The 26,332-nt window shown below is 43.6% G+C and overlaps 1 protein-coding gene across 2 annotated transcripts in view; it reads right to left on the reverse strand.

Moving 5' to 3' along the window:
• LOC140211197 (transforming protein RhoA) overlaps window positions 1-26,332 on the reverse strand; it is a 116,853-nt gene that overhangs the window by 42,273 nt on the left and 48,248 nt on the right. Inside the window, exon 2 of one of the 2 annotated variants that reach the window (XM_072280780.1) lies at window positions 25,768-25,953. The exons of the other annotated variant lie outside the window; for it this stretch is intronic. The gene's annotated coding sequence lies outside the window, so the exon portion shown is untranslated. The remainder of the gene's footprint in view (window positions 1-25,767; window positions 25,954-26,332) is intronic. 2 annotated transcript variants of the gene reach the window in all.

Raw genomic sequence — 26,332 nt, forward strand, 5'->3', positions numbered from 1 at the left:
TCCTTTCAAAATAAGCAATGCTTCATCAATCGACGGAAGCAGGAGCTGTATTTCCGCGGACAACGCGTGTTTTTTTATGAAGATTTTAGTGTGGAGCTGGGTAAAAAACGAGCAGCTTTCAAGGAGGTGAAATCCCTGCTTTATGGGAAGGGGGTCAGGTTTGGCCTGTTGTATCCTGCCCAGCTCCGGGTCATTCATGAAGGTAAAAAGCATTATCTCGCTACACCAGAGGCGGCCGAAGAGTTTTACCATTCGCGCTGGGGAGAAGAAGAACGAGAAGAGCAATGACTTTTTTTTAAACGGTTATTCATGCAGCATGGAAAGGGTCTCATGCCGAGGCAAACTGTTAATTTTCACAATCCACTTCTTTGTTCATTTTTTCCAGTTTAATTTGTGGAACGCGATCGGGTCGAACTGCTATGCTGCCGAAACTGATTAACAAAAACTTTCAACCAGCAAAATGTAAATATTTGGGATTTATATCTCCGGTGTTTAAGTTGCCCACTGCTTTTTTCTTGCTTTTAATGCTTAGCTTGACCTGTGTCATCTTTAGCCTATATGTTATATTAAAGGTAGTATAAGTGATAGGATAAATGTTAAGGAGGGGAGCCACCCTAGATTAGATTGAAAATTGGGTTGTATGGGGAACGCCTTGGAAGTTTTTTGTTGGGTACTGCCTGCAATCATCCTCAATTGGGGAGGTAGATCTAGGTTTCGGGGGTTAATTGGTTTTTTTTGTTGTCTGCATAAAGGGGTGGAGGGAGTGTTTTGGGGGATTACCATGGCAGTTTATTCTTTTGTGTGTTACAGGTCGAGCAGACTTTCTTTTCATTGTGCGTTATTGTGTGCAACTTATTACCCTTGCACTGTTTTGGATTGTAGGCCCTGTGTGCCTTTTGATATGGTTAGCGTGAGTACTGCTGATGGAGGCCACCCTGTGAGGTTTATTTTTTGGAATGTAAAGGGGCTCAATGGTCCGGTTAAAAGAGCTAAGGTTTTCTCTCATCTGAAACAATTAAAAGCAGATATACTATTTCTACAAGAGACACATTTAAGAGTGGAAGACCATAATATACTTCGTAAAGCATGGATTAGTCAGGTTTTTCATTCCAGATTTAATAGCAGATCCAGGGGGGTGGCAATATTAATCACCAAAAGAATGCAGTTCACACCATCTGATGTAATCAGTGACCCTAATGGTCGCTTTATTATAGTCCCTGGTTCTTTCTTTCAGATACCTGTTATTTTGGTAAATGTTTATGCTCCTAACTGGGACGATGTTCAATTTGCAAATAAGGTTTTGTCATTAATACCTAACCTGAATACACATAAGCTAATCTTTTCCGGAGATTCGAACTGTGCTATTGACCCACTGCTTGATAGGTCTTGCCCTAGGGGAACATTTCCTGGTATGGCAAAGACCTTTTCAATGTTTATGCAACAAAATGGTTATATGGATCCTTGGAGATTTTTTAATCCATCAGTTAGGCAATTCTCTTTCTTCTCTCATGTTCACCACTCCTATTCCAGGCTAAACTATTCCTTTATAGATAACTCCTTGAAATACCTATGATTAGACAAATTGAATACACTGCTATAGTTATATCTGATCACTCGCCCGTGATACTGGACCTATGTTTTCCTTTAAACGTTAGAGAACGGCCTCTGTGGAGACTTAACCCCCTTTTGCTTTCTAATGAGAAATTTTGTAGTTATATATCGGCTAACATTGACACATTCTTCGAGACTAACAAAACTGAGTCGGTAACGTACTCTTTACTTTGGGAAACTTTAAAAGCTTACTTGAGGGGTCATATAATATCTTATACTTCACATGCCAACAAAGAGCGTAGGCAGGAAATGCAAGTGTTATTGCAATCTATATGGGACCTGGATAGAAAATACTCCGAGGCACCCACTGCGGAATTATATAAAAGCCGGGTTGATTTGCAAGCGAAGTTTAATCTTCTTACTACAAACCTATCAGAACAATTAATTCTTAAGACACGTGGCCTCTATTATGAATATGGTGACAAGGCGAGCCGGCTTATGGCTCATCAGTTGAAACGTCAAGCTGCATCACAACTTATTCCCCAGATAAGAGACACGCACCAGAACTTGACAAGCAATCCAAAAGAGATTAATGACATCTTTGCAACTTTTTATTCCTCTCTGTATGCCTCAGAGTTCCCCTTAGATAAAACAAATATGGAACGTTTTTTAGATAATTTGGAAATACCAACTCTTGAACCAGAGGAGGTGGAGAACCTAGATCCGGGCTCTTGGGCAGGAAGAGATTAATAATGTCATTATGGCTATGCAGAGTGGTGAGTCCCCAGGTCCTGATGGTTATCCAATAGAATTTTATAAGAAATTTAAGGATAAGCTCATAACGGTCCTTCTAGAAGTGTTTCAGGAATCTTTGGAGAACGGCTCCTTATCCCCTTCTCTTTCACAGGCAGCTATTTCACTACTTCTTAAAAAGGACAAGGACCCGACTCAATGTGGATCATATCGCCCCATCTCACTTTTGAATGTAGATGTGAAAATTTTGGCTAAAGTGCTTGCATGTCGTTTAGAACGTCCCCTTCCCAAGATAATTTCAGATGATCAAAGAGGTTTTATTAAAAATCGCTATTCTTTTTTTAATATCCGTCGACTGGCTGATGTGGTTTATTCACCCAGTGATTCTCCAAGTCCAGAGGTTGTTATCGCCTTGGACGTGGAGAAGGCATATGATAGAGTGGAATTGGTATACTTGTTTAGTGTTTTGGAGAAATTTGGATTTGGCAGAATATTTATAGCTTGGGTTAAGCTATTATACCACTCGCCCTTAGCATGTATACAGACAAATTATTTTCGATCTATTTCCCATTAACACGTGGCACTCACCAAGACTGCCCATTGTCCCCTCTTCTTTTTGCAATTGCAATTGAGCCTCTTTCTATTGCACTTAAGTCAATAATTTCAAGGTGTTAGAAGAGGGGACATGTTTCCCTATATGCTGATGACCTCTTACTTTATGTTAGCGACCCTATAGGTAGTAGTCCTGCTATTGTGTCATTATTAGGTCAATTTGGAGCCTCCTCTGGCTATAAACTGAACTTTCAAAAAAGCAAATGCTTTCCCATTAATAACTTGGCCCTACAGTTCCGACAGGAATCCTTGCCCTTTCCTTTATCTCAAGATGGTTTTGTATATCTAGGAATACATATTACTCGCTCTTTTACATCTCTGTTTGAAGCTAACTACAGGCCTCAGGTTAGCCAAATGAAGGCCGATTTTGAGAGATGGCGCAGTTTACCCCTTACTACAGCTGGGAGAATTCAGTCAGTGAAAATGACTATACTTCCTAGATTTCTCTATTTGTTTCAGTGTTTGCCAGTTTTCTTATCCAAGTTATTTTTTAAATCAGTCAATCAAGCTATAACCTCCTTTATTTGGGAAAATAAGGTCCCAAGGGTTAATAAGCGCACTCTTCAAAGAGGTCGTGACGTAGGTGGAATGGGTCTTCCTAGCTTTATTCATTATTACTGGGCATCAAACATGCAAAAAGTATTATTTTGGCTTCACCGGCCAGATATAATCTGGTGCCTGCTTGAGTCACGGTCTTGCCACTCCTCGTCTCTCCCAGCTTTGGTGTATTCTTCCTTACCATTGAAATCCTCTCAATTCACATCTAACCCGGTCGTGCTCTCCACCCTCAAAATTTTTAATCAATTTCGCTGCCACTATAAGTTCATATCAGCTTCAGTTTTGGGCCCCATTCATAAAAACCATTTATTTCCTCCCTCCACATTCGATTCAGTTTTTAGACAATGGGGTTTGAACGGTCTTATGCGCATTAAGGATTTGGTTGATAGTTTTGATAACTTGCACAGTAAGTATGGCCTTCTGCATAATCATTTTTTTTTAAATACCTGCAGATTCGCCACTTTGTCAAGGAAAAATTTCCCTGTTTTCCTGTTCTACCACCTGCTATGTTATGGGAAAAATTCACTCTTAGCTTTAACAAAAAGGGGCTGATTTCTGAACTATACTCTCAGCTGATGTCTTTGGGAGTTCAAGATCTAAACAACACTAAGAGTAGGTGGGAGGACGACCTCGGTATGGATCTTGCGGAGGAATATTGGGCAAAAGTATTGAATAGGGTTCATTTCTCATCATCATGTGCTAGACTGGGGCTCATACAATTTAAAGTTTTACACAGGGTACATTTAAGTAAAGCCAGACTTGCAGACGTATACCCTGGGACAGACGCTTCTCTCCGGCTGGTTTAGTACATGCATTTTGGTCATGCCCTCCGCTTGATGACTATTGGGCACTGGTTTTTAAAATTATCAGTGAGGTTTTGGGGGTGACACTGAGACCTTGCCCGCTTATAGCTGTATTTCGTGTAGCAGGATCTCCCAATGGCCATCCATTTCAATTCCACTTCCTATTCCCATTCTGATTTGTCCATCCATGGCTTCCTATACCATCACGATGAGGCCACAATCAAGTTGGAGGAACAACAGAATTTGGGATACAACTGGATGAGTCAACTGTGTGAGACAGGCAACATGTGTACAGTTAATTAAAAATGGAAAAGCTTATGAAGAGATTTTCTTTTGCAAAATGTTTAAAACAAGTATCAACAGTGAATCCATCTACAACAATCTCAAAATGAATACTGATGATAAAAGTATTCCAATTAGGAACATGATTTCTTGTGCAACAGATGAAGCACCGTATATGACAGGTTGCCATGCCGGTTTAGGGCCACTTATGAAAAAAGTCTGTTTGCAATCCACTGTGTAATTCATTGTCAACATCTAGTAGACAAAAACCTCAGCCAGCAACTTCTTTCAAACATGATTTTTGTAATATCTGCTATCAACAAAATTAAAGCTCATCCATTAAATAGCAGAATATTTCCTCAGTTATGCCAAGATAATGATGAAGAGATTGCACACTTGCTTCTTCACATTGAAGTGTGTTGGCTGTCAAAAGGCTGCTGCTTCAAATGTTTCTTTGATCTTTTTGACACTGTGGTTGAATTTTTGCTCAAAGTTGACAACAGCTTGGAAAACAAGATTGAACTTCTACATGGAGATGTGGCCTTACCTAGCTGATCTGTATGACAAAATGAACATTCTAAATACAAAACTACAGGGTGAAAATTTCTATTTAATCCAGGAAAAAAGTGCAGAAAATTGGAAATATACAAACAAAACATTGGGATAAGAATGTAAGCATCACACATCAAAGTTGCTGGTGAACGCAGCAGGCCAGGTAGCATCTCTAGGAAGAGGTACAGTCAACGTTTCGGGCCAAGACCCTTCATCAGGACTAACTGAAAGAAGAGCTAGTAAGAGATTTGAAAGTGGGAGGGGGAGGGGGAGATCCAAAATGATAGGAGAAGACAGGAAGGGGAGGAATGGAGCCAAGAGCTGGACAGTTGATTGGCAAAAGGGATATGAGAGGATCATGGGACAGGAGGCCTAGGGAGAAAGAAAACGGGGAGAGGGGAAAAACCCAGAGGATGGGCAAGGAGTATAGTGAGAGGGACAGAAGGAGAAAAAGGAAAGAGAGAAAAAGAATGTGTGTATATAAATAAATAACAGATGGGGTACGAGGGGGAAGTGGGGCATTAGCGGAAGTTTGAGAAGGCAATGTTCATGCCATCAGGTTGGAGGCTACCCAGACGGAATATAAGGTGTTGTTCCTCCAACCTGAGTGTGGCTTCATCTTTACAGTAGAGGCGGCCGTGGATAGACATATCAGAATGGGAATGGGACGTGGAATTAAAATGTGTGGCCACTGGGAGATCCTGCTTTCTCTGGCGGATAGAGCGTAGGTGTTCAGCGAAACAATCTCCCAGTCTGTGTCGGGTCTCGCCAATATATAGAAGGCCACATTGGGAGCAACGGACGCAGTATATCACCCCAGCCGTATCACAGCTAAAGTGTCGCCTCACCTGGAAGGACTGTCTGGGGCCCTGAATGGTGGTAACGGAGGAAGTGTAAGGGCATGTGTAGCACTTGTTCCGCTTACAAGGATACGTGCCAGGAGGGAGATCAGTGGGGAGGGATGGGGGGGACGGGGGGGGGGACGAATGGACAAGGGAGTCGTGTAGGGACTGATCCCTCCAGAAAGCAGCGGGGGGGAGGGAAAGATGTGCTTAGTGGTGGGATCTCGTTGAAGGTGGTGGAAGTTACGGAGAATTATATGTTGGACCTGGAGGCTGGTGGGGTGGTAGGGGAGGACAAGGGGAACCTTATTCCTAGTGGGGTGGCGGGAGGATGGAGTGAGAGCAGATGCGCGTGAAATGGGGAAGATGCATCTGACAGCAGAGTTGCTGGTGGAGGAAGGGAAGCCCCTTTCTTTAAAAAAGGACATCTCCCTCTTCCTGGAATGAAAAGCCTCATCCTGAGAGCAGATGCGGCGGAGACGGAGGAATTGCGAGAAGTGGATGGCATTTTTGCAAGAGACAGGGTGAGAAAAGGAATAGTCCAGATAGCTGTGAGAGTCAGTAGGCATATAGTAGACATCAGTAGATAAGCTGTCTCCAGAGATAGAGACAGAAAGATCTAGGAAGGGAAGGGAGGTATTGGAAATGGACCAGGTAAACTTGGAAGGCAGGGTGAAAGTTGGAGGCAAAGTTAATGAAGTCAACGAGCTCAGCATGTGTGCAGGAAGCAGCGCCAATGCAGTCGTCGATGTAGTGAAGGAAAAGTGGGGGACAGATACCAGAATAGGTTTGGAACATAGATTGTTCCACAAAGCCAACAAAAAGGCAGGCATACAACAGGAATTCTGCAGATGCTGGAAATTCAAGCAACACACATCAAAGTTGCTGGTGAACACAGCAGGCCAGGCAGCATCTCTAGGAAGAGATACAGTCGATGTTTCAGGCCAAGACCCTTCGTCAAGACTAACTGAAGGAAGAGTTAGTAAGAGATTTGAAAGTGGGAGGGGGAGATCCAAAATGATAGGAGAAGACAGGAGGGGGAGGGATGGAGCCAAGAGCTGGACAGGTGATTGGCAAAGGAGATATGAGAGGATCATGGGACAGGAGGTCCAGGGAGAAAGACGGGGGGGGGGGGGGGAACCAGAGGAAGGGCAAGGGGTATAGTCAGAGGGACAGAGGGAGAAAAACGAGAGTGAGAGAAAGAATGTGTGTATAAAAATAAATAACGGATGGGGTACGAGGGGGGAGTTGAGGCATTAGCGGAAGTTAGAGAAGTCGATGTTCATGCCATCAGGTTGGAGCCTACCCAGATGGAATATAAGGTGTTGTTCCTCCAACCAGAGTGCGGCTTCATCTTTACAGTAGAGGAGGCCGTGGATAGACATGTCAGAATGGGAATGGGATATGGAATTAAAATGTGTAATACGGGTGCCCATAGCTACACCTTTAGTTTGGAGGAAGTGGGAGGAGCCAAAGGAGAAATTATTAAGAGTAAGGACTAATTCTGCTAGACGGAGCAGAATGGTGGTAGAGGGGAACTGGTTAGGTCTAGAATCCAAAAAGAAGTGGAGAAGAATGTTCTCAGTTTCGCTGCATGAAAAGTATGGCACTCGTTTTCACAGACGGTGATTTGCAAGAGTACTGCAGTCACTGAAGAAAGATTTTCAGAATCAATTCAAGGATTTAAATGATCTGGAAATTCCAGACAGGTTAATTAACCCATTCCTTTGCAAGGTGAAAGAACAAGAAGAAATTATCAAAATTCAGAAGCAAAGATGCTTTTCAAAACTGTTGGTTTTTCTGGTACGTAGCTACACAGTCATACAAAGTTTCCTGGTCTTTGGAGAAGAACCAAACTGCTCTTCATTGTATTTCCATCCTCCTACCTTGTTGAGAGAGACACAGTGCAGTGAACCACATACTCACAAAAAACAGAAACAGCTTTAACATTGTTACGCATGGAGACTTAAGGTTTTTGCTATCACAACTTGAACCAACTCTTGCTAAAGACCAACAAGCTCAAGGATCACATTGATATCGAAGCTGTTGTAGGGCACACAGGTACTGTGTAAGCTAGGTTTAAAGACAAATAAAAATTTAAAGCAGAATCATTTTTCTCATGTTAGCATATGGTAGACATGTTTTTACAGTATGAGGGGTGTCAGAAAGTATATTGTGCCTAAGATTTCACTGTGTATTTCAATGAACATGACAAATAAAGCCAACTGTTAATCATTAGCTGGATATAGTGAAAAGGAATGGGATTAGAAAAAGTGATACAGGATCTCAATACACAAAACAAGCTAGTTGGGAAGAATGATTAATAACATCAAATACTTTACACTGTTGTTAATTCATCTTTGTTTTTGCCCTAGCCTTTCAAGCTGATGTGAGGGATCTTGGGTGGGAAGGTGGAAGTTCAAAGTAAATTTGTTATCAAAGGGTTAGGGTCACCCTGAGACTCATTTTCTTGCAAGCAAGTTACACACAGACTGACAACAAATGTGCAGAAGAAGAAAGTCTGTGCAAATACAAAAATACAATAAGTAAATGATTCGTACTATTGAGTTGTAGAGTCCTTGAAAGTGAGTTCATAGGTTATGGAATCAGTTAATTGCTGTGGTGTGTGAAGTTATCCCTGCTGGCTCAGGAGCCTGATGGTTGAAAGAAAATGATGGTTCTTGAATCTGGTGGTAAGGGGACCCAAAGCTCCTGTACCTCCTCCCCAAAGGCCTCTACATCAATGAGACCTGACATAGATTGGAGGACTGCTTTGTCGAGCACCTCCGCTCTGTCCACTACAAAAGGTGGGCCTTCCTGGTGGCCACCATTTTAATTATACTTCCCATTCCCATATGTTGGTCCACGGCTTCCTCTTCTGCCATGATGAGGCCACTTACAGGTTGAAGGAGGGGAGGAGAAGATATCGGTATTTGTTAAGTAAGTACCGTGCACAATCCTGATATGATGGAGACAGCCGTGAGAAGCACGGAGGAACATCTGGAGAAACTTCTGAAATGCCCGCTTCACTGCTGCTGCTACTTTGCGACCGAGAATCTCTGGAGGGGAAGGCCCCAAATCCTCGGCTTTGCCTATTGCCGGGGCTGGGGTCGAAACGCTTGGCAGAGATGGTGCTCGGTGCTTGGTGTCAGAGGCTCGAAGTTTTCGGACGGACTCAAGAGTCGGCTGTGGGCGGGTGCTTCCAAGGTGCTGCATCGGCAAGTTTGCGGCACTGGAGGTTCATGGCAGGGAGAGTTTTTCTTCCTTCTACCGTCTGCGTGAGATGATTGGACTTTTGAGAGACTATGAGACTTTTTTTTACCATGCCCATGGTCTGTTCTTTATCAAATTACGGTATTGCTTTGCACTGTTGTAACTATATGTTATAATTATGTGGTTTTTGTCAGTTTTTTAGTCTTGGTTTGTCTTGTGTTTCTGTGTTATCATACTGGAGGAACATTGTATCATTTCTCAATGCATGCATTACTAAATGACAATAAAGGAGGACTGCGTGTCCTCATAATCTAAAAAAAATCTTGTATTCTGTCTGGGTAGCCTCCAACCTGACAGTATGAACATTGATATCAGGACACTTCTCCTCCCCCCCCCCCCCACCCTCTTCTGCTCCCCTTTACATCTTCCCCCACTCCTTGTGTTGCCACTCCTCTTTATCCCATGGTTCACTCTTCTTTCGTATCAGGTTCTTCCTCAAGTCTTCCACCTATCACCTCCTAGCTTAATTTATTCCCCCCCCCACCACACACCTACTTTTCCCCTCACCTAGTTTCACCTATTACTTGCCAGTTTATGCTCCTTCCCCTCCCCCACCTTTTTCTGTCATCTTCCTCCTTCTTTTCCAGTCCTATGAAAGACTTGAAACATCAACTGTTTATTCCTCTTCACAGATGCTGCCTGACCTGTTGAGTTCCTGTGGTATTTTGTGTGTTACTGTGCTCCTTCTTTCTGTCTGTCCCCCGGCTTACCACAACCTGCTTTCTCCATAACAAAACTCTTCTGATTCAATTAACACTGACATCCGCTCCTGTTAAAAGATTGTTTGGGTTTGTACTATTCACAAAAAAAACAGTACGAATCTAAAATGCCCAATTATTGTCCTATCTATCTACTCTCAATCTTTAATGGAAGGTAAGAAAATAATTAACAGTACAATCAAACAATAGTTTATTGTTAATATCCTGCTTATTCATGCTTGCTTTCAGTGTAGCCACGTAAGAATTGAATGCTACAGGAAAGCTAATTTCAAAAACTGAAAAAAAATGTTTCTCATTACCTGAAGAGCTGGGTGATGATTCTGGTCCTCTGGTGCTTATCATTACAATCTCCAGAGCATCATTCATAAGCTCCATCAGGAAGTGGCCTTTGACAACCATCTTCCACTTCTGCCAATTTCCCTTCCTCAAATGTTTGTGACGGGACCATTTGATTTCACTCAAGGGTCTTCCTCTCCTGCATTCCTAGGTAATGCACCACACAAAGTGCAAGATGGGAGCTATTGAGATAGGCTGGGTGGTTTAATGTATTTTTAGTTAACGTTTGAAACTGCTTAACTTTTGTAAAGTATTTGACCTATACAATCTAATGCAGTGAATGTTTAGGGTCCCAGCATGTGTTGAGCAAGACAAGTCAATTTAATTCTGAATCAATACATTAGAAATTAGGCCTTGCCCAACTGGTACACTCTACTTTTCATTTCCTTATTGAAAAACACTTGGATACAATCATTATGGTTTATTAAAAAGAATTAAGGGTATGGGGAAAAAACAGGTAGGTGGAGATGAGTCCATGGTCAGATCAGCCACGATCCTATTGAATGGCAGAGCAGGCTCAATGGGCCAGATGGCCTACTCCTGCTCCTATTTCTTACGTTCTCATATTCTTATGTTAATCTTTGTGATGCATATTCCATGTCACTATGGCATTTTCAAGGAAACTGAACCAATTAATTTTGCACCATGTGCCACGACATCAATGAACAAAATTCACGTAGAAAGATAAAGAAAATGCTACAGTGCAGTAAATTGATCTGGGGTATATGGCTAATGATTAAGCTGCATTGACATGAGTCTTCTGGCTTCTAGACAAGACCAGCATAAATACAGACTCAAGTGTAGTCAGATTCTTGCTTACAGCTCATACAGCTGGATTCCAGGTTTACATACACATGCTACCAGATAATAATATTAACATGCAATTCTTTAATATCCCAATTTGGGAGGGGGGGGTGAGGAAGTGGAGGGGAATGTCTGCTCTCGGCAAACCTCAGACTATGTTGGTTGTTATCATAAACAATACATTTCATGATATACTTTGATGTACATATTTATATTTGTCACCATATACAACCTTGAGATTTGTTTTCTTGTGGGCATACTCACCAAAACTATGAAATAGTAACTATAACAATGAAAGATCAACTAGAGGGCAGAAGACTGTGCAAATGCAGATATAAATAAATAGCAATACATAACAAGAACATAAAGTAACAAGATAAAGAGTCCTCAAAATGACGCAGACTGGGAGACCACTTTGCTGAACACCTACGCCCTGTCCGCCAGAGAAAGCAGGATCTCCCAGTGGCCACACATCCCATTCCCATTCTGACATGTCTATCCACAGCCTCCTCTACTGTAAAGATGAAGCCACACTCAGGTTGGAGGAACAACACCTTATATTCCATCTGGGTAGCCTCCAACCTGATGGCATGAACATTGACTTCTCTAACTTCTGCTAATGCCCCACCTCCCCCTCGTACCCCATCCGTTATTTATTTATATACACACATCCTTTCTCTCACTCTCCTTTTTCTCCCTCTGTCCCTCTGACTATACCCCTTGCCAATCCTCAGGGTTCCCCCCCCCCGTCTTTCTCCCCAGACCTCCTGTCCCATGATCCTCTCATATCCCCTTTGCCAATCACCTGTCCAGCTCTTGGCTCCATCCCTCCCCCTCCTGTCTTCTTCTATCATTTTGGATCTCCCCCTCCCCCTCCCACTTTCAAATCTCTTACTAACTCTTCCTTCAGTTAGTCCTGACGAAGGGTCTCGGCCCGAAACGTCGACTGTACCTCTTCCTAGAGATGCTGCCTGGCCTGTTGTGCTCACCAGCAACTTTGATGTGTGTTGCTTAAAATGAGAACATTGGTTGTGGGAACATCTCAATATATGCGCAACTGAATGCAGTTAACACCTTTGTTAAAGAGCCTGATGGGTGAGGGGTAATAACTGTTCTTGCACCTGGTGGTGTGAGTACTGAGGCTCTTGTGCTTTCTACTTGATGGCAGCAGCGAGAAAAGAACATGACCTGGGTGGCGATGATCTCTGATAATGGATGCTGTTTTCCTAAGACAGCATTTCATTTAGATGAGCTCAATGGTTGAAAAAGCTCTACCCGTGATATACTTGGGTAGTGGGTTCCATATGTCACTACTGCAGGGCGTGACGACTCTGCCTTACACGAGTCCTGGGCTCAGCTGGCTCCGGCTGACAGTACCCAGTATGGGCCCCCATCCAGGGTTACGGATCCCACTGCCTTGTGGGTACCTTTGGGAGAAGAGAAGGCTAAGGAGTAAACCCTACACAAATCCAGAGTGGAGCCTCCAAGGTGGTTGGATGACGTATCACGTTACCTCCCGGCAGCTCCTGCAGCCAAGCTGATGCCAAATGTACTGCTTCGCATTCCTTTGGACCACATCCGCAAGGCCGAGGGGGGGATCTTGATGTCTGGGCAGCCCAGGATTTACATATTTTCCAGTTTGTCAAGGTTTTATATGTCATGCCGAATCTCCGCAGACACTTAAGGAGGTAGAGGCACTGGCATGCTTTCTTCACAATTGCACTTACGGTCTGGGTCCAGGACAGATCCTCTGAAATAGTAACCCCCAGGAATTTAAAGTTGCTGACCTTCTCCACCTCTCTTCCTCTGATGAGGACTGGCTCATAGACCTCTGATTTTCCTCTCCTGAAGTCCACAATCAGTTCCTTGATCTTGCTGACATTGAGTGAGAGATTGTCATTATGACAACACTCAGCTAGATTTTCAGTCTCCCTCCTGTATGCTGATTCATCACCATCTTTGATTTGGCTCACAACAGTGGTGTCATCAGCAAACCTGAATATTGTACTGGAGCTGTGCTTATGTGAAAAGTAGGTAGGGGCTATGCACACAGTCCTGTGGTGCACCTGTGCTGTTGGAGATCATGGAGGAGATGCCGTTGCCAATCTGAACTGACTGGGGTCTACAAGTGAGGAAATCTAGGACTGGATTGTGGCCAAGGTCTTGGAGCTTCTTGATTAGTTTTGAGGATTAAATGCTAAGCTGTAATCGATAAAAAGCATCCTGATGTATGCATCTTTGCTGTCCAGATGTTCCAGGATTAATGGTTATATATAAAAGTATGTGAATGGCATATGTCATTATACCACTAGGTCATAAGCACATGCCTCACTAGAGTAAAAATGAAACGAAGTACACGTATCTCTTGCTCCGGTTATTCTTTCAATTAGATTTGTGTATTGGAATTATGAAACTTATCAGCAGCTATGAGGAAGTTTTAAATGAACCCAAGACGATTACCTACCTGTTGAAGCCAGCAATATGCTCGAGTTAAAACAAAAAGCACAGTGAGACATAGAGGTTAAAAAAAAATAAGCGCATTGTGCTTTTTTTGCAAAAAGAGAAGACAGTTGAGTTTTTAAAAAGGGCAGAAAACAGACGAATTCATAGATTCAAAAACAGTGAGTATCATAGAACCATAGAACATCACAGCACTGAAACAGGTCTTTTGGCCCTTCTTGGCTGTGCTGACCCATTTTTCTGCCTAGTCCCATTGACCTGCACCTGGATCATATCCCTCCATACACCTCTCATCCATGTACCTGCCCAAGTTTTCCTTAAATAATAAAAGTGAGCCTGCATTTACCACTTCATCTGGCAGCTCATTCCACACTCCCACCACTCTCTGTATCAAGAACAGCCCCCCCAATGTTTCCTTTAAACTTTTCCCCCTTCACCCTTAACCTGTGTCCTCTGGTTTTTTTCTCCCCTCGCCTCAGTAGAAAAAGCCTGCTTGCATTCACTATCTATACCCATCATAATTTTATTTACCTCTATCAAATCTCCCCTCATTCTTCTACGTTCCAGGGAATAAAGTCCTAAACTATTCAACCTTTCTCTGTAACTCAGTTTCTCAAGTCCTTGTAAACCTTCTCTGCACTCTTTCAACCATATTAATATTCTTCCTGCAACTTGGTGACCAAAACTCCACACAATACTCCAAATTCGGCCTCACCAATGCCTTGTACAACCTCACCATAACATTCCAACTCTTATACTCAATACTTTGATTTATAAAGGCCAATGTATCAAAAGCTCCCTTTACGACCCTATCTACCTGTGACGCCACTTTTAGGGAATTTTGTATCTGTATTCCCAGATCCCTCTGTTCTACTGCACTCCTCAGTGCCCTACCATTTACCTTGTATGTTCGACCTTGGTTTGTCCTTCCAAAGTGCAATATCTCACACTTGCCTGTATTAAACTCCATCTGCCATTTTTCAGCCTATTTTCCCAGCTGGTCCAAATCCCTCTGCAAGCTTTGAAAACCTTCCTCACTGTCCACTACACCACCAATCTTTGTATCATCAGCAAATTTGCTGAACCAATTTACCACATTATCATCCAGATCATTGATATAGATGACAAATAACAAATTGACCCAGCACTGATCCCTATGGCAGACCACTAGTCACAGGCCTCCACACACAGAAGCAATCCTCCACTACCACTCTCTGGCTTCTTCCATTGAGCCAATGTCTAATCCAATTTACCACCTCTTCATGTATACCTAGCAACTGAATTTTCCTAACTAACCTCCCATGCAGGACCTTATCAAAGGCCTCACTAAAGTCCATGTAGACAACATCCACTGCCTTCCCTTCATCCTCTTTCCTGGTAACCTCCTCGAAAAACTCTAATGACCTACCACGCACAAAGCCATGTTGACGCTCCCTAATAAGTCCCTGTCTATCCAAATACTTGTAGTTCCTTAAACACGAGGAAATCTGCAGATGCTGGAATTTCAAGCATTTCAGGAAATTGGATGTCCCCCTCCCCCTCCCAATTTCAAATCTCTTACTATCTCCTTTTCATTGACTACAGCTCTGCCTTTAATACCATCATTCCAAATAAACTGATTCCTAAGCTCTGGAACCTGGGCCTTAGCACTCAGATCTGCAGCTGGATCTTCAACTTCCTCACAGACAGGACCCAGGCTGTAAAAGTAGGGGACAATCACTCTGAGCACCGGTGCCCCACAAGGTTGTGTACTCAGCCCCCTTCTGTAGTCACTGCACACCCATGATTGTGTAGCCAAGTTTCCATCGAACTCAATATATAAGTTTGCTGATGACACAACAGTTGTAGGCCATATCTCAGGTAATGATGAGTTTGAGTACAGAGAGGAAATTAAGAACCTGGTGGCATGGTGCGAAGACAATAACCTATCCCTCAGCGTCAGCAAGACGAAGGAATTGGTTGTCGACTTCAGAAGGAACAGCGGACCGCACGACCCCATTTACATTGGTGGTGAGCAAGTGGAACAGGTCAAAAGCTTTAAGTTCATCGAGGTCAATATCACAAATGACCTGATTTGGTCCAACCAAGCAGAGTCCACTGCCAAGAAGGCCCACCAGCGCCTTTAGTTCCTGAGGAAACTGAAGAAATTTGGCCTGTCCCCTAAAACCCTCACTAATTTTTATAGATGCACCGTAGAAAGCATTCTTCTAGGGTGCATCACAACCTGGTATGGAAGTTGTCCTGTCCAAAACCTGAAGAAGCTGCAGAAGATCGTGAACACGGCGCAGCACATCACACAAACCAATCTTCCGTCCTTGGACTCACTTTACACTGCATGCTGTCGGAGCAGTGCTGCCAGGATAATTAAGGACACAACCCACCCAGCCAACACACTTTTCGTCCTTCTTCCCTCCGGGAGAAGGCTCAAGAGCTTGAAGACTCGTACAGCCAGATTTGGGAACAGTTTCTTTCCAACTGTGATAAGACTGCTGAATGGATCCTGACCCGGATCTGGGCCGTATCCTCCAAATATCCAGACCTGCCTCTTGATTTTTTTGCACTACCTTACTTTCCATTTTTCTTTTCTCTATTTATAATTTATAATTTAAATTTTTAATATTTACTATTGATTTGTAATCCAGGGAGCGGGAAGCGCAGAATCAAATATCGCTGTGATGATTGTACGTTCTAGTATCAATTGTTTTGGCAACAATAAAGTATAAAGTAAAGTATCTCTTCTTTCAGTTAGTCCTGACAAAGGGTCTCGACCCGAAACGTCGACTGCACCCCTTCCTATAGATGCTGCCTGGCCTGCTGCGTTCACCGGCATTTTTTATGTGTGTTGTAGTTCCTATCGCTTAGTACTCCTTCCAATAATTTACCTACTACCAATGTCAAATTTACCAGCCTATAATTTTCCTGGATTACTTTTAGAGCCTTTCTTAAACAATGGAACAACATAAGCTATCCTCCAGTCCTCCAGCACCCACCCGTAGATACCGACATTTTAAATATATCTGCCAGGGCCCCTGCAATTTCAACACTAGTCTCCTTCAAGGTCCCAGGGATTACCCTGTCGGGTCCTGGGGATTTATCTACTCTGATTTGCCTCAAGATAGCAAGCACCTCCTCCTCTTCAATCTGTATAGGTTCCATGACCTCACTACTTGTTTGCCTTATTTCCATTGACTCCATGCCAGTTTCCTTAGTAAATACAGATGCAAAAAACCCATTTAAGATCTCCCCCATTTCTTCTGGTTCCATACATAGCCAACCATTCTGATCTTCGAGAGGACCAATTTTATCCCTTACTATCCTTTTGCTCTTAATATACCTGTAGAACCTCTTTGGATTATCCTTCACCTTGACTGCCAAAGCAACCTCATGTCTTCTTTTAGCTCTCTTGATTTCTTTCTTAAGTATTTTTTTGCACTTTTTATACTCCTCAAGCACCTTATTTGCTCCCTGTTTCCTATACATGTCATACATCTCCCTCTTCTTCTTTATCAGTTCCAATATCCCTTGAGAACCAAGATTCCTTGTTCTTATTCACTTTGCCTTTAATCCTGGCAGAAACATACAAACTCTGCACTCTCAAAATTTCTCCTTTGAAGGCCTCCCACTTACCAATCACATCCTTGCCAGAGAACAACCTGTCCCAATCCACACTTTCTAGATCCTTTCTGATTTCTTCAAATTTGGCCTTTTTCCAGTTTAGCACCTCAACCTGAGGACCAGATCTATCTTTATCCATGATCAAGTTGAAACTAATGGTGTTATGATCACTGGAACCAAAGTGTTTCCCTATACACACTTCCGTCACCTGTCCTAACTCGTTTCCTAATGGGTGATCTAATATTGCATCCTCTCTAGTTGGTAGCTCTTATATATTGATTTAGAAAACTTTCCTGAACACATTTTACAAACTCTAACCCGTCTAGACCTTTAACAGTATGGGAGCCCCAATCGATATGTGGAAAATTAAAATCCCCTACTATCACAACTTTATGTTTCCTGCAGTTGTCTGCTATCTCTCTGCAGATTTGCTTCTCCAATTCTCGCTGACTATTGGGTGGTCTATAATACAACTCCATCAATGTGGTCATACCTTTGCTGTTTATCAGCTCCATCCAAATGGCCTCGGTAGACAAGCCCTCTAATCTGTCCTGCCTGAGCACTGTTGTAATATTTTCCTGACTAGCAATGCCACGCCCCCTCCACCCTTCATTCCTCTGCCTCTATCACATCTGAAACATCGGAACCCTGGAACATTAAGCTGCCAGTCCTCCCCTTCCTACAGCCAAGTTTCACTCATGGCTATAATGTCGTAATTCCATGTGTCAATCTACACCCTCAGTTCATCTGCCTTCCCCACAATACTCCTTGCATTGAAATAGACACACCTCAGAAGATTACCACCATACACAACCCTTCTATTTATGATTTTGCATGAACTGTTAACATCATTTATTTTCACCCCGCTCCACTATCTGCTCTGGCACTCTGGTTCCCATCCCCCTGCAAATCTAGTTTAAACCCTCCCCAAGAGCACTAACAAACCTCCCTGCAAGGATATTGGCCCCTTGTAGTTCAGGTGTAACCCGTCTCTCTTGTACAGGTCCCATCTGCCCCAGAAGAGGTCCCAATGATCCTGAAATCTGAAACCCTGCCCCCTACACCAGTTCCTCATCCGCCAGAGCATCCTATTCTTACCCTCAATGGCACGTGGCACAGGTAGCAATCCTGAGATTACCACCCTCCAGGTCCTGCCTTTTCAACTTCCTACCAAGCTCTCTATACTCACTCTTCAGGACCTCCTCACGCTTTCTTCCTACGTCATTGGTACCGTCAGTATGGGTGGAAGTCAGGAACAGGAAGGGAGCAGTTACTCTACTGGGGGTATTCTATAGGCTGCCCGGTAGCAGCAGAGATACAGAGGAGCAGACTGGGAGGCAGATTTTGGAAAGGTGCAAAAATAACAGGGTGGTTATCATGGGTGACTTTAACTTCCCTAATATTGATTGGCACCTGATTAGTTCCAAGGGTTTAGATGGGGCAGAGTTTGTTAAGTGTGTCCAGGATGGATTCCTGTCACAGTATGTGGACAGGCCGACTAGGGGGAATGCCATACTAGATCTAGTACCAGGTAATGAACCGGGTCAGGTCACAGATCTCTCAGTGGGTGAGCATCTGGGGAACAGTGACCACCGCTCCCTGGCCTTTAGTATTATCATGGAAAAGAACAGAATCAGAGAGGAAAGGAAAATTTTTAATTGCGGAAGAGCAACTTATGAGGCTATAAAGCTAGAACTTGCGGGTGTGAATTGGGATGATGTTTTTGCAAGGAAATGTACTATGGACATGTGGTCGATGCTTAGAGATCTCTTACAGGATGTTAGGGATAAATTTGTCCCGGTGAGGAAGATAAAGAATGGTAGAGTGAAGGAACCATGGGTGACAAATGAGGCGGAAAATCTAGTCAGGTGGAAGAAGGCAGCAAACATGAGGTTTAGGAAGCAAGGATCAGATGGGTCTATTGAGGAATATAGGGAAGCAAGAAAGGAGCTTAAGAAGGGGCTGAGAAGAGCAAGAAGGGGGCATGAGAAGGCCTTGGCGAGTAGGGTAAAGGAAAACACCAAGGCATTCTTCAATTATTTGAAGAAAAAAAGGATGACAGGAGTGAAGGTAGGACCAATTAGAGATAAAGGTGGGAAGATGTGCCTGGAGGCTGTGGAAGTGAGCGAGGTCCTCAATGAATACTTCTCTTCGGTATTCACCAATGAGAGGGAACTTGATGATGGTGAGGACAATATGAGTGAGGTTGATGTTCTGGAACATTTTGATATTAAGGGAGAGGAGGTGTTGGAGTTGTTAAAATACATTAGGACGGATAAGTCCCTGGGGCCTGACAGAATATTCCCCAGGCTGCTCCATGAGGTGAGGGAATAGATTGCTGAGCCTCTGGCTAGGATCTTTATGTCCTCCTTGTCCACAGGAATGGTACCGGAGGATTGGAGGGAGGCTAATGTTGTCCCTTTGTTCAAAAAAGGTAGTAGGGATAGTCTGGGTAATTATAGACCAGTGAGCCTTACGTCTGTGGTGGGAAAGCTGTTGGAGAAAATTCTTAGAGATAGGATCTATGGACATTTAGAAAATCATGGTCTGATCGAGGACAGTCAGCATGGCTTTGTGAAGGGCAGATCGTGTCTAACAAGCCTGACAGGGTTCTTTGAGGAGGTGACCAGGCATATAGATTAGGGTAGTGCACTGGATGTGATCTATACAGATTTTAGTAAGGCATTTGACAAGGTTCCACATGGTAAGCTTATTCAGAAAGTCAGAAGGCATGGGATCCAGGGAAGTTTGGCCAGCTGCATTCAGAATTGGCTTGCCTGCAGAAGGCAGAGGTTCGTGGTGGAGGGAGTACATTCAGATTGGAGGATTGTAACTAGTGGTGTCCCACAAGGATCTGTTCTGGGACCTCTACTTTTCGTGATTTTTATTAACGACCTGGATGTGAGGGTAGAAGGGTGGGTTGGCAAGTTTGCAGACGACACAAAGGTTGGTGGTGCTGTAGATAGTATAGAGGATTGTTGAAGATTGCAGAGAGACATTGATAGGATGCAGAAGTGGGCTGAGAAGTGGCAGATGGAGTTCAACCCAGAGAAGTGTGAGGTGGTACACTTTGGAAGGACAAACTCCAAGGCAGAGTACAAAGTAAATGGCAGGATACTTGGAAGTGTGGAGGAGCAGAGGGATCTGGGGATACATGTCCACAGATCCCTGAAAGTTGCCTCACAGGCGGATAGGGTAGTTAAGAAAGCTTATGGGGTGTTAGCTTTCATATGTTGAGGGATAGAGTTTAAGAGTTGCGATGTAATGATGCAGCTCTGGTTAGGCCACACTTGGAGTACTGTGTCCAGTTCTGGTTGCCTCACTATAGGAAGGATGTGGAAGCATTGGAAAGGGTACAGAGGAGATTTACCAGGATGCTGCCTGGTTTAGAGAGTATGCATTATGATCAGAGATTAAGGGAGCTAGGGCTTTACTCTTTGGAGAGAAGGAGGATGAGAGGAGACATGATAGAGGTGTACAAGATAATAAGAGCAACAGATAGAGTGGATAGCCAGTGCCTCTTCCCCAGGGCACCACTGCTCAATACAAGAGGACATGGCTTTAAGGTAAGGGGTGGGAAGTTCAGGGGGAATATTAGAGGAAGGTTTTTTACTCAGAGTGGTTGGTGCATGGAATGCACTGCCTGAGTCAGTGGCGGAGGCAGATACACTCGTGAAGTTTAAGAGGCTACTAGACAGATATATGGAGGAATTTAAGGTGGGGGGTTATATGGGAGGCAGGGTTTGAGGGTCAGCACAACATTGTGGGCTGAAGGGCCTGTAATGTGCTGTACTATTCTGTGTTCTGTGACATCTGGCTGATCACCCTCCCACTTCAGAATGCTCTGCATGCGATCAGAGACATCTCTGACCCTGGCACCCAGCAGGCAACAAACCATCCAGGAGTCTCTGTCACGACCACAGAACCTCCTTTCTGTACCTCTAACTATCGAGTCCCCTATCACTACTGCTCTCCTCTTCTTCCACCCTCCCTTCTGCACTGCAGAACCAGACTCAGTGCCAGAGATCCCGCTGCCGCAGCTTGTCCCAGGTAAGTCATCCCCGCCCCAACAGTATCCAAATCGGTATACTTGTTGAGGGGAATGGCCATAGGGGAATCCTGCTCTGCCTTCCCTTTCCCTTTCCCTCACCTAACGGTAACTCAATCACCTGTGCACTGCTCCTTTGGCGTAACTACCTCCCTGAAGCTATTACCTATAAACTCCTCATTCTCCCCAATGATCCGGAGGTTGTCCAGCTCCTGCTCCAGTTCCCTAACGTGGTTTGTTAGGTGCTGCAGCTGGATGCACTTTTTGCAGGTGTCGTTGTCCTCCTGACTTCCCACATCCTGCAAGAGGAGCATTCCAACATCCTGCCTGGCATTCTCTCTCTAAACAAACAAAACAAAACTTACCAGAACCTATCCTCGCCTCTGCCTGTTCATGCCAAAGCCTGTTGAGCCAAAGCCGTCCCACTCTGCTCCCTCTCACCCCGCTGCCCGCTCTCAACACTGCCTACTGTATACGGTAGTCTTTTTTTTTAACCTTTGGCACTCCACATCACTCGCCTGTGCATTCTAGCTTCTTTGCCCCAAGCAGTGTGAAAAAAGTGAAAAAAGACTTCTCTCTGACATTCCTTTACTCCTTCACTCTCAGTCTCTTGCTCCGATTTTTAAAAGACCGTTGAAAATTCCTCTCCTTTTTAAACCTTTGGCACTGTACGTCACGCGCCTGCGCAGCCCAGCCTTTTTCAGGAAGTTAAAGATAAAAAACAGAAATGGCTGACTACATCAGAAAGATAGATACATTCAACTGCACAAGAGATAATTGGAATATGCATACTGAGCAAATTGAGCTGTGTTTTGAAGCAAATGATATAGCCAATGCAAAGCGTGTGCCAGTCTTGCTGAATATATTAAGTGGAAAGGCATGCAGTTTGCTTACAAGTTTGACTGCACCAGCCAAACCAGCAGAAACGAGCTTTGTTGATATCATGCAATTAATGCAGGAAAATTTAGAACCAAACCCCTTGACCACTGCAGAATGCTTTAGGTTTCATAAGTGACATCAAAAAGGAAGGGGAATCCAATTCAGCATATGTGGGTTAATTTAAGAAGTTGACTGAGCAGTGATGGTCTTAATGATGCACTGAAATCTTGTTTAAGTGTGTGAAATCTTACAAGAAAACACTCAGAAATGGTTCTGAACTGAAGCACAGCTCACATTTAAAAGTGCAGTTGTAATTGCTACATCAATGGAAACAGTAGAGATGCAATTGAGTTGCAGTCATGAAAGAGAGTGAGTGTGAACAAAATTGCAATGTCCAAACAGAAGTATGCCTGGCCAAACAAACAAACAAATTGTGTTACCATTGTGGCAGGGGCTCACATGCACCAGACCAATGCAGATTTAAAGGCAAAATTTGCACAAAATACAACAAAGTAGGAAACATACAAAGAGCGTGTCAGGCAGACAGTGACACAGGACTGACTAGCGTTGAGATTTACAAAGTGAAAAATAACAAGAGGCAAGCAATATGGCTTACACCAGAAGTGAATGGCAAATTATTTAAAATGGCTATTTCAGTCATTCCACATAGAGTTTGAATGGCATTTCAAGATACCGAACTGCAGATATTCAACTAAGAAATATACTGGAGAAAAGATCATTCCTGTGGGCATGACATTCGTAACAGTGAAACAGAACAACCAAAAGGCACAGTGGGCTTGTATGTGGTAAAAACAGGAGGGCCAACATTACAGGGGCATGACTGGCTGAGACAACTACAACTTGATTGGACATCCATCCGCTATTTGCATGCCACATCCCCTGCAATGAAGCCATCTGAAGGCAAATCAAGAAAGGTACTAGATGATGCTACAGCAGTATTCAAGGATGACAATCAAAAACTCAAACATATCAAGGGTAAAATAGTGTTAATGAAGGTGTTACACCCAAGTTTTGCAAAGCCCATCCAGTTCCTTATACCATCTGTGATAAAGCAGCCGGTGAGCTGGATCGCATGGAAGCTGAAGGAATTCTTTCCAAGGTTGAGTGGAGACCATGGGCAATGCCTGTGGTCCCAGTAGTCAAGAAGAATGGATCTGTCAAGATCTGTGGCAATTTTAATTTTAAGGTCACCATTAACCCACTACTGAAAGTAGATCTATACCCTCTACCTGGGATAGACGATATCTTTGCAAACCTTTCTGGAGGAAAGCACTTCAGCAAAGTGGACTCTTGCACTCTGGTAGAAAGCTATGGACCAGGTACTGCAAGGTTGCCCACACATTCAATGTTACATGGATGACATCATTGTTACCAGTAAGGATTCAAAGAACATCTCCAAAATCTCAAGACGGGTGTTGAAAAGATTAGAAGATTATCGGCCTAGAGCATGATGCAACCAAGCATTGCTTACTGTGGTTATATCATTGACACATAAAGATTACACAAGTATGCTGAGAACACTTAAACAATGGTGGATGCCCCAAGGCTAAAGAACGTGTCACTGTTGTGGTCCTTTTGGATTTGTTCATTGATACAACATGTTTCTCCCAAATCTAGCCCTTGAGCTTATTACTACAGATAGAGAAGAAATGGCAATGGACAAAGCAGTGTGAGGTAAAGGAAAAGGTGATGTCAGACACTGTCCTCATATATTATGACCGGCATTGTACAGTGAAGCTTGCCTGTCATGCCTCACCTTAAAGTATGGATGCAGACATGTTATGAGTGATGGAAGCAAATACCCCATAGCCTTTGCATCACATTCCCTTACCACTACAGAGAAAAATTACACACAAGTCAACAGTGAGCCTTGAGTCTGGTTTGGAGTGTAATACCAGTACTTCAATGGGAGAGTTTACCCTTGTTACTGATTGTCAACCACTGGTATCCATTTTCAATGCAGAAGGGTGTTCCATTAACAGCAGCAGCACAAATGCAAAGATGTTTCTTTTGAGGACACAATTACAAGATTGAATTCAAGAGGACAACTAAACATGGAAATGCTGATGAATCGTGCTGTTTACCCTTAGTAAAAGGAACTCCTGAAAAATTTACAGAAGAGGTTAGTCCTCTTGGCATACTTGCCCCAACGCAAATTGAAAGAATCACCTATTACTGCAGAGATGATCCAAAGGGAAATCAGGAAAGACCTCACACTGTCTCTGGTCTACATGGCCACATAAAATGGTTGGAATGAGCCGCAGAAACTCCAGTCCCCCCATTTTTAAACAGTGCCAGGATGAACTTGCCCTTGGTGGGGGTTGCCTTATGTGGGGATTGAAAGTAATTGTACCATCCAAACTGAGAGCTAAAGTGTTGGAGGAATTACAATTACAATATTATTTCTAACATCCATCTCACAATGAGGGAGTAAATTTCTTTATGTTGCATCTCCATCACTATGTACAAGCATAAGGAAGGGAAATGTGGGAGGATATTGCCCAAGGACGAAGACTGTATAAATTGTGGTTTTCTATACATGTGTGTACAGTCAGATATGCAATCAGATCAACGATAAATTCAATGGCCTGGTGGGGAAAAAAAAGTCTTGTTGCTCCTGGCCTTAATGTTGTGGTACAGTTTGCCAGACAGAAGTAGCTGAACAGTTTGTGGCTGGGTGGCTGGGGTCCCTAAAGATCTTCGGAGGCCCTTTTTACACACCTGCTGCTGGTGTGGTCAAACTGAAAGCATTGGCTCAAAGCTTTGTCTGATGGCCTAGAATAGAACAGCAGATCAAACAGCATGCCATGCACTGTTCAGGATGTCAACATGTCTAGAAGAAAGGCATTCAGAGATGTCAGGACCACTTCCTGCAGTCCCAGAGTCACAACTCCTACAACCACAGAACCTGAGAGTGTTTCACAGCTACAAGTCTCACCAGCTAAGCTGAATGACCTGCCTGCCTTATCCCACAAGAGTAAGAAATCTTTAGGCCTGAATGGAACAACTTAAAATTTACTATCCTATGTACATCTATATAGTAGCTCTATTATACAGTAATACAAATAACCATATAACAATTACAGCACAGAAATAGGCCATCTCGGCCCTTCAAGTCTGTGCCGAACTCTTACTCTCACTTAGTCCCACCGACCTGCACTCAGCCCATAACCCTCCATTCCTTTTCTGTCCATATATCTATTCAATTTTACTTTAAATGACAACATCAAACCTGCCTCAACCACTTCTACTGGAAGCTCGTTCCACACAGCCACCACTCTCTGAGTAAAGATAGATAGATAGATATACTTCGTTTCGTTACAGCCACACCAACCAAGAATAGAGCGTAAATATAGCAATACAAAAAACCCAACAATCAAACAACAAAATACAAACCATGCCAGATGGAAAATAAGTCCAGGACCAGTCTATTGGCTCAGGGTGTCTGACCCTCCACGGGAGGAGCTGCACGTTTGATAGCCACAGGCAGGAACAACCTCCCGTGCCGCCAAGTGTTGTATCACGGTGGAATGTGGCCGAAGTCCAACAGTAAAAAGTTCAATATCCAGTCTGCAAACACATTCCTCGATCGTAATATACCCCGGATTGCACCATCCGTTATTAGCCAAACAGTAAGCACCTAACTCCTTTACGCTTACCGCTCTCAGTGCACTTCCGGTCAGCCGGAACGGTATTACCCACCGAACTCCTCTTCTCCAAAAGTCTCTGTTGTCTCGACCCGGTCCTCTTTCCTCGGCTTTGTGATCCCCCTCTGTGTGTTTTCCTCCGGATTTCAGCAGGGGTGTCCACCACTCTGTTCGCTAAGCCGGCCGGTCTTTGCTGGTCTGTGGAATACACAATGCGACCTTGCTTCTGTCCCACGTGTTGGGATGTAACCATTTCCAGCGCTAAAGAAAACCCAAATAAAACTCTCCCTACCAGCATGTTAGAGAGGGTGCAGCTTCGACGTGTTACCGTGAGAAAAAAAATACAAAAAATAACGTAAATTAAAAAGTAAGAAGAAGAAAGTAAGAATAGATCGGAACGGCTGTACCAGGCCGCATGCACGACCAGCGCATGCGCACTAAAAGAAGTTCCCCCTCATGTTACCCCTAAACTTTTGCCCTTTAACTCTCAACTCATGTCCCCTTGTTTGAATCTCCCCCATTCTCAATGGAAAAAGCCTATCCACGTCAACTCTATCAATCCCCCTCATAATGTAAT

The sequence above is a fragment of the Mobula birostris genome, chromosome 16 (assembly GCF_030028105.1).
Source record: "Mobula birostris isolate sMobBir1 chromosome 16, sMobBir1.hap1, whole genome shotgun sequence".
NCBI classification, from domain to species: domain Eukaryota; kingdom Metazoa; phylum Chordata; class Chondrichthyes; order Myliobatiformes; family Myliobatidae; genus Mobula; species Mobula birostris.